Here is a 13,032-nt window from a genome sequence, read left to right as displayed (position 1 = left end):
TGGTAGTGATACCTTTTTTGAAAATGCCCAACATTCTGCTCGCTTTTTTTGAGGCCGCTGCACATTGCACCGCAGGCTTCATTGTGTTATCCACCAATATCCCCAGATCTTTTTCTTGGCTGCCTTCCCCGAGTACCCTCCCTCCCATCGTATAGCTGTACATGGAGTTCCCCTTCCCTATGTGCAAGACCTTACATTTCTCCACATTGAAGCTCATTTGCCATTTTTTTGCCTACTCACTCAGTTTGTTTAGGTCGCTCTACAGTTCTCTGCATTCCTCAACAGTTCTGACCCTGCTGGAGAGTTTTGTGTCATCCGCGAACTTGATAACTTCGCACTTCGTCCCCGTTTCTAGATCATTAATAAATATATTGAACAGCAGTGGTCCCAGCACTGACCCTTGCGGAACACCACTTGTGACCCCTATAAATACAAAAATTCACTGGTCTGTTGCTTAATGCTATTGATTCTTCAGTTCTTCAAATATGTGAATATAAATCATAAACTTTATGTATTATTTATATAAGTGTTCAGTGCCCACTCTCCTGCACTGGAGCCACAGCGAGATCACTTCGGGACCATCATAACACTTATGAGTCCCTTGGCTGGTTCATTTATACTTTTATCTATCAATCTTACAATGGTCACCAGAGCTGGTAATTAACTCTATGTTATTATCAGTAGTTCCTATAAATGACACTTATCTTTTTCTTTCCAGTGGTTATGCAATGTGGCTCTGCAGGAATCCTCCACCTCGTGCTAATAAGTGTGTGTAATTCTCATGGCAACTCCCCTAATTCTAGACATACTAGAAACTTAAACACCTCTTTGGGGATTTTAGAAAGGCCTTGAAATGTTATTTGGTTTTTTTTCATGATTATATTTGATGAATTAATGTTTTAGAGATTTGTTTGTTGCTGAACACTACCCCTACCTATGTACACTTGTATACCTCCTTTTTGTGGTTTTACAAACACATTCAAAGCGGTTTTACATAGACATACTTCAAACATGTTCCCTATTTGTCCCAGCAGGCTCACAATCTATCTAATGGGCAGTGAAGGATTAAGTGACTTGCCCAGGGTCACAAGAAGTAGTGCTGGGTTTGAACCCACAACCTCAACCATCACTACACCACACTCTTCTCCTTTGATGTTTTTGTAATTATGTTTGATTTTATGATGCAAAATGAAATAAAATACTTCTAGGGTGTCATTTTACATACGGTAGTTACAGAGCTGGCTAGGTTGAAAGAAGACCAGAAAACTCATTCTGCATCAGTAGCCACTTCTTCAAGAGTGAAAAAAAAATCCTTCCTCAGAATCAGTGGATTAGCATGTTTCATATAGTAACATAGTAAATGACAGCAGATAAAAACCAGTCTGCCCATTAGTTATACCCATTGCAAATACATGATTAAATTAACTTGTCTCTTCTCTGATATTTCTGGGTCATAGACTGTAAAGTCCACCTGGTATTGTCCTAGGTTCCAACTGCTGAAGTTGCCATCTAATCAAGCCATTGTGACATCACTGCTAAGGCTAGCTCTTGGGCATTGGTGGAATGAGGCATTATGACATCATAATCTAAGCTCTGGAATGTTGCTACTCTGCCAGGTAACATAGTAACATAGTAAATGACGGCAGATAAAGACCTGAACGGTCCATCCAGTCTGCCCATTAGTTATACTCATTACAAATACATGATTAAATTAACTTGTCTCTTCTTTGATACTTCTGTGTCATAGACTGTAAAGTCCACCTGCTATTGTCTTAGATTCCAAATGCTGAAGTTGCCATCTAATCAAGCCATTGTGACATCACTGCTAAGGCTGGTTCTTGGGCATTGGTGGAATGAGGCATTATGACATCACAATCTAAGCTCTGGAATGTTGCTACTCTGCCAGGTAACATAGTAACATAGTAAATGACGGCAGATAAAGACCTGAACGGTCCATCCAGTCTGCCCATTAGTTATACCCATTGCAAATACATGATTAAATTAACTTGTCTCTTCTTTGATACTTCTGGGTCATAGACTGTAAAGTCCACCTGCTATTGTCCTAGGTTCCAACTGCTGAAGTTGCCATCTAATCAAGCCATTGTGACATCACTGCTGAGGTTAGCTCTTAGGCATTGGTGGAATGAGGCATTATGACATCACAATCTCAGCTCTGGAATGTTGCTACTCTTTGGGTTTATGTCAGGTAACTTAGTAAATGACGGCAGTTAAAGACCTGAATGGTCCATCCAGTCTGCCCATTAGTTATACCTATTACAAATACATGGTTAAATTAACTAGACTCTTCTTTGCTATTTCTGGGTCATAGACTGTAAAGTCCACCTGGTATTGTCTTAGGTTCCAAATGCTGAAGTTGCCGTCCAAGCTCACTCCAGCCTATCCAACCATCCTGTTTGTTTAGTTGTATATCCAACCATCCTATTATTTAGTTATATCATACCCAACCCCATCACTTTTACCTCATTTATTTTATTTATTTAAAACATTTATATTCCATCTATCAAATTTCCTAAGGATAAATTTGAACATAAACATAAATAAAACTATAAACAACATTTAAAACCAAAAAGAAAAGAAACATGATGTTCAGATATCAGGATTTCAAAGCAACTAATTTACATCCTGCAGAAAGTTTAAGTGGGAGGTCAAGGCTGTCCCAGGAGTTGAGCAAAAAGGGTGACCACCTTGGGTGTCAAATCATGGGAGGGGGGGGGAGTGGTGTGCAACTGTGTCCCACCAGCTTTTTAAATCAGCCTGCAAAGCTATAAGCATGAATGGGAAGAAGGCACTGAAGTCAGTCCTTAGCTGGGATATTGATTTGTCCAGCAACTGATCTGGGAGTAAAATGAAGGTGCTCCTACTTTTTGCTCCGAGATACCAGCTTAAAGAGGGTTTGACATGAGAAGAGGCCACGGGAAGGCAGCTTTGAGGTATGGACAGAGAAAGGTAAACACTAGAAGATAATAGACAATTGAAATGATTACATGGAAAATTTTAGGCCAAACCTACTGTGATTGAGGTGAGTCAAGTACTGGAGTACCTGGGATGAGATGTCATTCCTGCCTGGACACATTCCTGTCAAGATCCTTCTAAGGCACTTCCTGCCCTGTTATCCTAAGATTCTAAAATAATTGTAATGTCATGTGCTTTCAGAAAGACGCTGTCTTTATATTCCACATCCTCTGACTCCTAAAGCAGAAGAAACACTCCCCCTCAAGCTAAATCTGAATGTGTCTGCCTGCAGAGTCAATGCAGAAAGCTAGCACAGACGGAAGCATGCATTTCATGTAACACACACAGACATTAACCATGCACAAAATCCTGCAGTTATAGCAGATTAAAATGAATGATAATACTATTAGCTATTTAGCCATAATGCAGAGAAATATAGAGATGATAAGGGCCACCAAAGGGGTCATGAGAAAGTTCCAAATGCTGCAAACTCAAGACTCCATGGAGAATTCCCCCAGATAAGATTCCCTTTTTTTTTTTTTTTGAAAAAGAGATTGCTGTGGGCACTCCCAAGAAAATTATTAGAAAATTAAGGGTGGCCCAGAACACGGCTGTCCACCTTATTTATGGCCTAAAGAAATGGGAACATATCACCCCTTGCTATCAAAAGCTTCATTGGCTGCCATTTGAATCCAGAGTTCTCTTGCTTCTGTTATAAAATAACATTCGGTATGCTTCCGAGTTGCCTAAACTCTCATTTTAATCTGAGTTATACAAACAAGAGTTCTCGAAGATTACATCTGTTCACCTATCCCTCAGTTAAGTTTTGCCAGTATAAAAGGTTTTGTGAAAGAATCTTTGCCTTTCAGGCAGCCAAATTAAATATTTGGCTTGCCCGGTGTGTGTTCGAAGCCTCTTCTTACCTGGATTTTAGAAAAAAGATAAAAACTCAACTGGAAGACGACTGGAAGATAGCAAATGTCATTCCAATCTTCAAAAAAGGATCGAGAGGGGAACCGGGCAACTATAGACCTGTGTGTCTTACGTCGGTTCCTGGGAAGATGGTTGAAGCAATAATCAAGGATAGCATAGTGCAACACCTGGAGAATCATGACCTGATGAGAGCTAGTCAACACGGCTTCAGGAAGGGGAAGTCATGCCTGACGAATTTACTTCAATTTTTTGAGAAGGTGAACAAACAAATTGATAGCGGAGACCCGGTGGATATAATATATTTGGATTTCCAGAAGGCGTTCGACAAGGTTCCACACGCTAGGCTTCTGAAGAAACTACAAAGCCATGGGATTGAAGGGGATATACTATGATGGCTGGAGAACAGATTGCAGAGGGTAAGCATAAATGGAAAGTTCTCGGACTGGGAAAATGTGACAAGCGGTGTGCCCCAAGGCTCAGTTCTTGGACCCATATTATTCAATATATTCATAAATGACCTGGAAGAGGAAACCACGAGTAATATAATCAAGTTCGCAGATGACACGAAACTATGTCGACCAGTTGGATCACATAAGCACATTGAAGAACTCCAGAGAGATCTGAACCAGCTAGAAAAATGGGCAGAAAAGTGGCAGATAAAGTTTAATGTAGACAAATGCAAAGTGATGCATCTGGGTATGAAAAACAAGGAACATGATTATATAATGTTAGGTGTGACATTGGGCAAAAGCGAACAAGAAAAGGACCTGGGGGTACTGATAGACAGGACCCTGAAGCCATCGGCACAATGCGCAGCGGCGGCAAAGAAAGCAAACAGGATGTTGGGCATGATAAAGAAGGGTATTACAAGTAGATCGGCGGAAGTCATAATGCCTCTTTACAGAGCAATGGTCAGACCACACCTGGAGTACTGTGTCCAACACTGGTCTCCTTACCTAAAGAAGGATATAACTCTGCTGGAGAGGGTGCAGAGGCGAGCCACGAAGCTAGTAAAAGGTATTGAGAATTTGAGCTACAAAGAACTCCTCGTAAAACTGGGAGGCTGCGAGGGGATATGATAGAGACTTTCAAAATCCTAAAAGGTTTTGACATAATAGAACAAGAAGCATCATTATTGACGTTGTCAAATGTGACTCGGACGAGAGGCCATAGACTAAAATTGAAGGGTGACAAGCCCGGGACTAATGTCAGAAAGTTCTGTTTTACACAGCGAGTGGTGGACGCTTGGAATGCTCTCCCGGAGGAGGTGGTGACGGAAATCTCCATTATGGGATTCAAGTGCAGGTTGGACGCACACCTGCTTGCAAATCACATTGAGGGATACGGGAAAACAGGGTCTTCATCAGGGAACACCTAGGACGTAAACAGGGAACACTTGGATTGGCCTCCGCGTGTGCGGGTCACCGAACTGGATGGACCAATGGTCTGATTCGGTGGAGGCATTTCTTATGTTCTTATTTAATAGGCTAGGGCCTTAACACTTTTTTATATTTTTATCTTGCTATGTAAAATTCTCCGCATTCTTTTATACTGCATGCTTCTTATAATCTGTGTATTTTTTCTATTAGTTGCCTTCAATTGCTGTCTTTTAAATCATTTGTACTGTTTGTATCTTATCCAATTGTTGTGAACCGCTTAGAACTCCTGGGTATGGCGGTATATAAAAATAAATTTTTTATTATTATCCTACCAGGACCCAGTTCTCCAAATGGACCAGGAGCCTATTTCACCAAACTATCTGAGAGTTGCCCATCTCTCTACCACCACCACCACCCACTGGAAGAGAAACACTGGGGAGCTTCAGCCCCACCCACAGTTGGCATCCTCCCACTCTTACCTCTACCTTCCATGCTGTCCTCAAGTGCTGCTACCGAAGGCATGCCACCTGTCCCCACTGCCTGTAGCCTCTCTCCATAACGTCCTGACTCTTGCGACAGAACTTCCTGTTTCTGGGTGAGATGCTATGAAGAGAGGCTTCAGGCAGTGGACGAGGCAGCAGTGCAGCGGCACTCAAGGAAAGGAAGGTTTGGAGGGCTGAGTTGGGGGGGTTAGCGGGTGAGAGTGGGAGGATGCCAACTGCAGGTGGGGGTGGAGGGGGGTTGAGGACTACGACAAATAATTGCAGGGGACACATGTACTCTGTGGCCTGCATATTTGAGACCACTGTGCTATAGGACACACGTACAGTACTAGCTGCCCTCAGTGCAAAATCTTGCGCACATGCATCGAGTGTGCTTAACCAAACTACCGCATGCAGGGAGAAAGCCTCCTACTGTGCCAGTAAGTACAGTACACGCACAAGTTCTGAATGCCTCAAATTTCCATGTGATTAGCTTACTGCATCAGCAAACAAAATTTTCACATAGCATTTGGGTTAGAGGCTGTGCGTTTATCCATCCGCACACAGCTCTAATGCTCAGTTTTCTGCATTGACCCCTGTAAGCATCTAACTATATTTTAGGGATCACTCTAAGATCAATCCATAAAAATCCCAGAATTTAGTTGCATTGTCAAACTGAATCCACAGCATGCAATAAGACAGCAGCAATGCAAGGTAAATAAAGACTAATTTTATGCAAGCAGTTTGGAAAAAGAAACAAACACTGCTGCCCTGGGACAAAAGAGGACCTTTCGAGCTTATCCAGTGAACAGGCCCAGCGGTATCCAACAGTGCCAATAAGCAAGTAGGAAAAGCAGGCAGAACATGGCTCATGGTACTTTTTTCCAATCCCTGCATAGATAGAAAGATGATAGGTAACCAGCAGCTGCCACTCAGGTGTTTTGGTAGCCTTACTGGCCACCAGACTGGGTGGGCCAGATCCATGAATGAGTGGGCCTGTGCCCACCTGTAGCTACACTACTCTTTCAACCCTTCTGCATGTAAGTATGTGTGTCTACGTTCATCTAAAAATTCCGCACCGACTAGCGCAGTGCTAAATGAGATCCATATAAGTTAGGCACACGGTATGGACCACAATTAGCACCCACTGAAGCAGCATTAGACATGGCCAGGGGTCCCCACATTTAGGTGTACTGTGTTTATGCCAGGATTTTCTTGGGCAAACCTTACTCAAAAACAGATGCCTAGCTTCAAAATAAACACCCATGATCCGCCCCCCCTAACCACACCCACTTTTAGGTAGGCGCTGTGGACTAAGTGGCTACTTTTTATAGAATCGCATTTTTTTTTCAAGTTAGGCATTTATCAATTAAGTCCAATTAACAGCAATTATGAGGTAAGTGCCAGTTCTAGGCAACAATTACGCCTATTAACCAATCAAGTTAGGTGCCTGCATCGGCTAGGCACACCAAGGCAGGTACCTCACTTCAGGCTTTCTTTAGGAGGAGAGTGTGGCACCAGGATTGGCGCTATTGCCTCAGTACCCTGAGGTTCCAGGTTCAAACCCTAAGACCCTAGGCAAGTCACTTAATCTGCCACTGCCCCATATACATTAGATAGAATGTGAGCCTATCAGGACGGTTCATAGACAACGGCGCAAAAGACAAAAGCGCGCGCCGACAATTGAGCGCAGCGCGGAGGTGCGCACCGCACAAAATTACAGTTTTTAGGGGCTCCGACGAGGGGTTTTGTTGGGGAACCCCCCCAGTTTACTTAATAGACATCGCGCCGGCGTTATGGGGGGTTTGGGGGGTTGTAACCCTCCACATTTTACTGTAAACTGAACTTTTTCCCTAAAAACAGGGAAAAAGTTAAGTTTTCAGTAAAATGTGGGGGGTTACAACCCCCCACACCCCCACAACGACCCCACAACTCAGCGCGATGTCTATTAAGTAAAGTGGGGGGGTTCCCCCCTACGCCCTCCCGTTGGAGCCCTAAAAACAGTAATTTAGAGCGGCGCGCACCTCCGCGCTGCGCTCAATTGTCTGGGCACGCCTTTGTCGCGGCGCGCTTTTGACCTGACACCATCAGGACAGATAGGGAAAATGCTTGAAGTACCTGTTTGTAACCTGCTATGAGCGTGGTTGTACTATCCATTCACTCATTTCAGACCCTTGGATATTCAGTAGGCCAGTGCTATGGGTTGGTGGGAAGACCTGGTGACCTACCCTCACCATGAAACTCTTTGGATCAAAATCAGTACGAGTGTGGTTGCAAAACTACAAAAAGGTGGAATACAAGTCCCAATCCCTTTTCCCCCTTTATAGAAGCAGGTCATTTGTGTCTAAGAGCAGGAGAGGGGAAGGCAGTTTGTAAGGTGCAATTCTTTAATTACTATGTTACAGCGAATCATTGTATGCAGGAACTTCACTTGCACAGTACAGAGACGTCCTCCAGGTCACCTCCTCCCTTCCTGTGACTAGAGCTGCTTTCCAGTCATCCCACTGCCTTCCCATTAGCTGGATCCTAGAGTATCTGCCTCTAGTTACAATGGAAGAGCCAGGGGGGAGGGGCTAGAGAACTGCTGCTTGAGTTAGTCCAGTCATATTACCCAGCCTTCAACCTTCTAGCCATTAATGTTAAATTATGCCGACTCTGAAAAAAGTCCAGATACAGTAGTTGTCAGTCCTAAGTCCTGAACACATCTTACCTTACCCTTCTAAACCTGCACAAAGTAAAGTTGGCCAATGACATTACTTAATCTTGTCCTATCTGTGGCGTGTAGGAATTCTTGGGGGGGGGATTAGTTTTGGAGGCAGAGTGTGGGGGCAGTTACAGAGAGTAACTTTGCAGTTGGATGCAGTTTGAGGGGTGTTGAATAAGTTGTATAGAAGGTAGTTTTGGGGAGTGGGATAGCTTGTGGGAAGGTGGGGCAGTTATGGGGGTTACAGTTCGTTTTTGAGGGTGGGACAATTTGCAGGGTGGTGGAGCATTTGGTGAAGTAGTATTGTAAAACACCTAGATCAGGGGTGTCAAAGTCCCTCCTCGAGGGCTACAATCCAGTCGGGTTTACAGGATTTCCCCAATGAATATCACTGGGAAAAGCATGCACTGTATGCTAATAGATCTCATGCATATTCATTGGGGAAATCCTGAAAACCCAAGTGGATTGCAGCCCTTGAGGAGGGACTTTGACACCCCTGACCTAGATGGAGAGACTGGAACCCTGAATATGTATACCCTAGAGCAGGGGTAGGCAATTTCAGTCCTCGGGAGCTGGAGCCAGGTCAGGTTTTCAGAATCTCCACAATGAATATGTATGAGATGGATTTGCATGCACTGCCTCCTTGAGATGCATATCTATCTCATGCATATTTATTGTGAATATCTTGAAAACCTCACCTGGCTCCGGCTCTCGAGGAATGGAATTGCCTACCCCTGTCCTAGAGGAAAGGAGGGATAGGGGAGATATGATTCAGATGTTCAAATACTTGAAAGGTATTAGCATAGAATAAAATATATTCCAGAGAAAGGAAAATGGTAAAACCAGAGGGTATAATTTGAGGTTGAAGGGTGGTAGATTCAAGAGTAACGTTAGGAAATTCTTCTTTATGGAGAGTGTGGTTGATCTGTGGATTGTGCACCCGAGGGAGGTGGTGGAGAAGAAAATGGTGACAGAGTTCAAATGAGCGTGGGATGAACACAGAGGATCTCTAATCAGAAAAATAATGGATATATACTGAAGTAACTAGGATTGGCACGGGGCAGTCTAGTATGGTATGTGTCCCGTATATGGACATTCAGTTGAGGACGGGGCTAGGGAGGGCTTTGATGGCTGAAATGGTTGAGATGGGCTGGGGTGAGCCTTGATGAAAACTCCAGTAGATAGAACCTAAGCACACTACCAGGCAGGTCTCTGGGTTTCTGGCCCAGAAATATCTAAGAAAAAGCTCTGGTGGACCGCACAGGAAGATCTAAGGATTTCCTGTCACTTTGCAAGGATATTATTCCTTTTATGTCTCATCACACCAGCACTTTAATCTCCACTCCTGATGAAGACATCGAAATGGAGCTCTGTCAAGTGGTGATACCAACTGTTGATTAGCAATATGAACTTGTAACGGGACTCAGCTAAGTACACTGTATTGAGGAGACATGATAGTGACTTTCAAGATCATGAGAGGTATCGAGAAGGTAGACAGAGATAGATTCTTCAGACTAATGGGGACCACAAGTACAAGGGGGCACTCGGAGAAGCTGAAAGGGGACAGGTTTAGAACCAATGCTAGGAAGTTCTTTTTCACTCAGAGGGTGATGGACACCTGGAACGCACTGCCAGAGGTTGTGATAGGACAGAGTACACTACAGGGTTTTAAAGAAGGATTGGATAAATTCCTGAAAGATAGGGGGATTGAGGGATACAGATAGAGGTAGAGATGGGATATAGAGAGAGTATAGCTAGAGACCAAGGGGGATTTAAGGGTTCAGACAATGATCACCGTACAGGTCATGGGCCTGATGGGCCGCCGCGGGTGCAGACTGCTGGGCGCGATGGACCTCTGGTCTGACCCAGCAGAGGCAACTTCTTATGTTCTTATGATGGATATAACTTTTCAATGAATTTTTTTATGCGAGCACATTGCACTTTCACGGTTTTTGATGTAGATTTTTGCTTTCGGAAGTTTATTAAGTCTTTTCTCCTCTTTTTTTCATTTGGTTTGAATGTTTGTGTAAGATTAACTTATTTCACAAGATTGGACTACATGATGTATGGGGCAGTTCTTATTTAGATTTGTTATCTGGTGCTGGTCATCTATGAATTACTGCCTGGGCCAAATTTCACTTTCACTAAGTGAGTTGTGCCCATACTGGTGTCCATTCTTTTGATTTTTTTCAGTATAGAGCAAAGACCAAACATTCTCACCAAAGGAAAAAAAGGCATTAGCCAATTACATTTTGGACATTGCATGTAGGGTTGGGTAGACTGGATGGACCATTCAGGTCTTTGTCTGCCATCATTTACTATGTTACTAGGTTAGATGGACCTCAGATAACAGAATAAAAGAATCCTAATAGATTTGAAACTTATTGTGGGAGGGGGATAGTTTGGGTGTAGTTTGGCGGTGGCATGGCAGTTACAGAAGATACTTTTATAGTATGGGGGCAGTTTGCAAGATGGTGTGGCAGTTGTGGGTGGGCAGTTTTTTGGGTTGGGACAGTTTGCAGGGTGGTGGGGCAGTTGGGAAGAGTTGGTGGAGAATTCCACCTTCTCCAACTGCCACATGTCACTCAAATTTTCTATATAAATAAACATTGTCTACTGCAGTTTTGCCACTCAAATTTTCTATGCCACAGAAGCTTGAACTCCTTTTTCCATATAAATGCTTTGGGCAATGTTGGGGAGGGGGGTTATTTCTCTGCTCAAGAACAGGGAAGCTGAAAACATGACTGGTACAGACTTGTCAACAAATGCTTTTACCTTGGGGCCACTCAGAGTGTTTTGGCAGGTTTGCCAGTCCATCTGCTGTCATATCTTCAGATATCTCCATGTGAACAGGACAATCTGATTAGTTAGTGTCAAAAGGTCATGTCAGTGGTATCCAAGTACATGTTTACTATCTTTGTTTTCCATTCAAGGTATTACACCATTTAGGGTTATGTGTGTATCAGGGTTTAGAGCATTTCTGATGTGGCCTTCATGCTTGTATGGAGTACATTTCACAATCATCCCTCTAGAAGACACAGAGAAAACATACTACCATCTGCTAACACCTTAATTTATTTTTCCAACCTGGAATCTCAAGTCTCGAACTGCTGACCAACATTTCTGTTCCCAAGTCATTCATTCCCCAGTGGCTGATAGAGCTGTCAATTTTTCTGTAGACACAGCTGCGTTATCCCCCAAATTCCATGTAGGTTGCCGAAGGTTGGCCATGCAATTTTGGACAGAGATGATGTGTAAAATAGGATAACTGGTGATAACAATCAATGACTGGCCTTAACAAACACTAATTGTCATTAATTATTGGTTAAGCACATATCTGCTCTGCACCGCTTTTCTATAACCTTCATGCCTAATTCATCTTGTGTGCAACTCCAAAGAGGGAGTGGCCGAATGGCATGGGTGGGGCTTGGGTATTCCCAGGGTTTAGGTGCAGCGTTATAAAATACTTCTATCTCCACGCCTAACCCAGAGCAGTTAGGCGTGAACATTTACACCAGCCTTTGGCAGGCGTAAATTCTCATGCCTAGAGTCAGGCGCAAAAGTGACTTAAGCTAGTATTCTATAAGGACAGTTCCATGTAGAACTGCCTTCATAGAATTCATGCTTAGCGGGCAGCATCCCGGCACCTAACTTTGGGTGCTCTATACAGAATTCCCCCCCTCCCACCTCCAAATTCTGCTTATAACACTTTGAGTTGCATGTGCATTAGAAGGCCTAAAGCACCCATGTAGCTACAATTCATGACAAAGATGACAAGACAAACCCTGGCCCACATTTCGGCACCTTTCTTTCACAGAGGCGTGATTCTCTATAGGGCACTGTTGAGTGACTGGCATGCAATCGGCAGCCACTTTGTAGGCAGTCACTGATATCAGCGACCTATAGAGAATCCGGACCTACAGAACAGTGTTAAAGGGCACTCCCCTCTTCCAAGAGAGTACGACTACTGACACATATCCCATCATGGTTTTAGGAAATATTCTTCCTTCTGACCAAGTACTGACAATATAGCTCAATAGGGTGTTAGGAGTAGTCTTCTTTCCTCTGAACTTGTACTGACCCCATGTTGAATTATGCTGTTAAAAAACACCTACCTTCTGAGCAAGGACTGAGCTAATAACCCAGTTTCCCAATAATGACCCAAGGTTCATACCTGCTCTTATGAGACTTTTTCTTCAGAGCCAGTAGTGGCCCAGTGGCCCAGCAGGACGTCTATTTTTCCCTCTGAGCTAGTAATGACCCAACATCCCAGTCTGGTGTAAGGAGCATTCTTTACTCTTGTGACCCAATGTCCTAACAGGGTGTTTGGCTCAGTACCAAATCAAAGGAAAGAAATTCCCTAATGCCCTGCTTGGATACTGGGTCAGTGCTATCTCAAAGAAGAGAGTGCCACTTATACCACGCTAGGTCATTAACTCAAAGGGAAGAGTTTCCGCTGTGTCTCAGCGTAGCGATGATGGACATTCCTCCCCATGAGCTAGTATTGAACAATGACTCAACATAGTAGGGTCATCCCTCCCTGTGAACCAATAGCTCCACA

This window comes from Geotrypetes seraphini, chromosome 13, assembly GCF_902459505.1.
Source record: "Geotrypetes seraphini chromosome 13, aGeoSer1.1, whole genome shotgun sequence".
Taxonomy (NCBI): domain Eukaryota; kingdom Metazoa; phylum Chordata; class Amphibia; order Gymnophiona; family Dermophiidae; genus Geotrypetes; species Geotrypetes seraphini.
Note: the sequence above shows the minus strand (reverse complement) of the source record.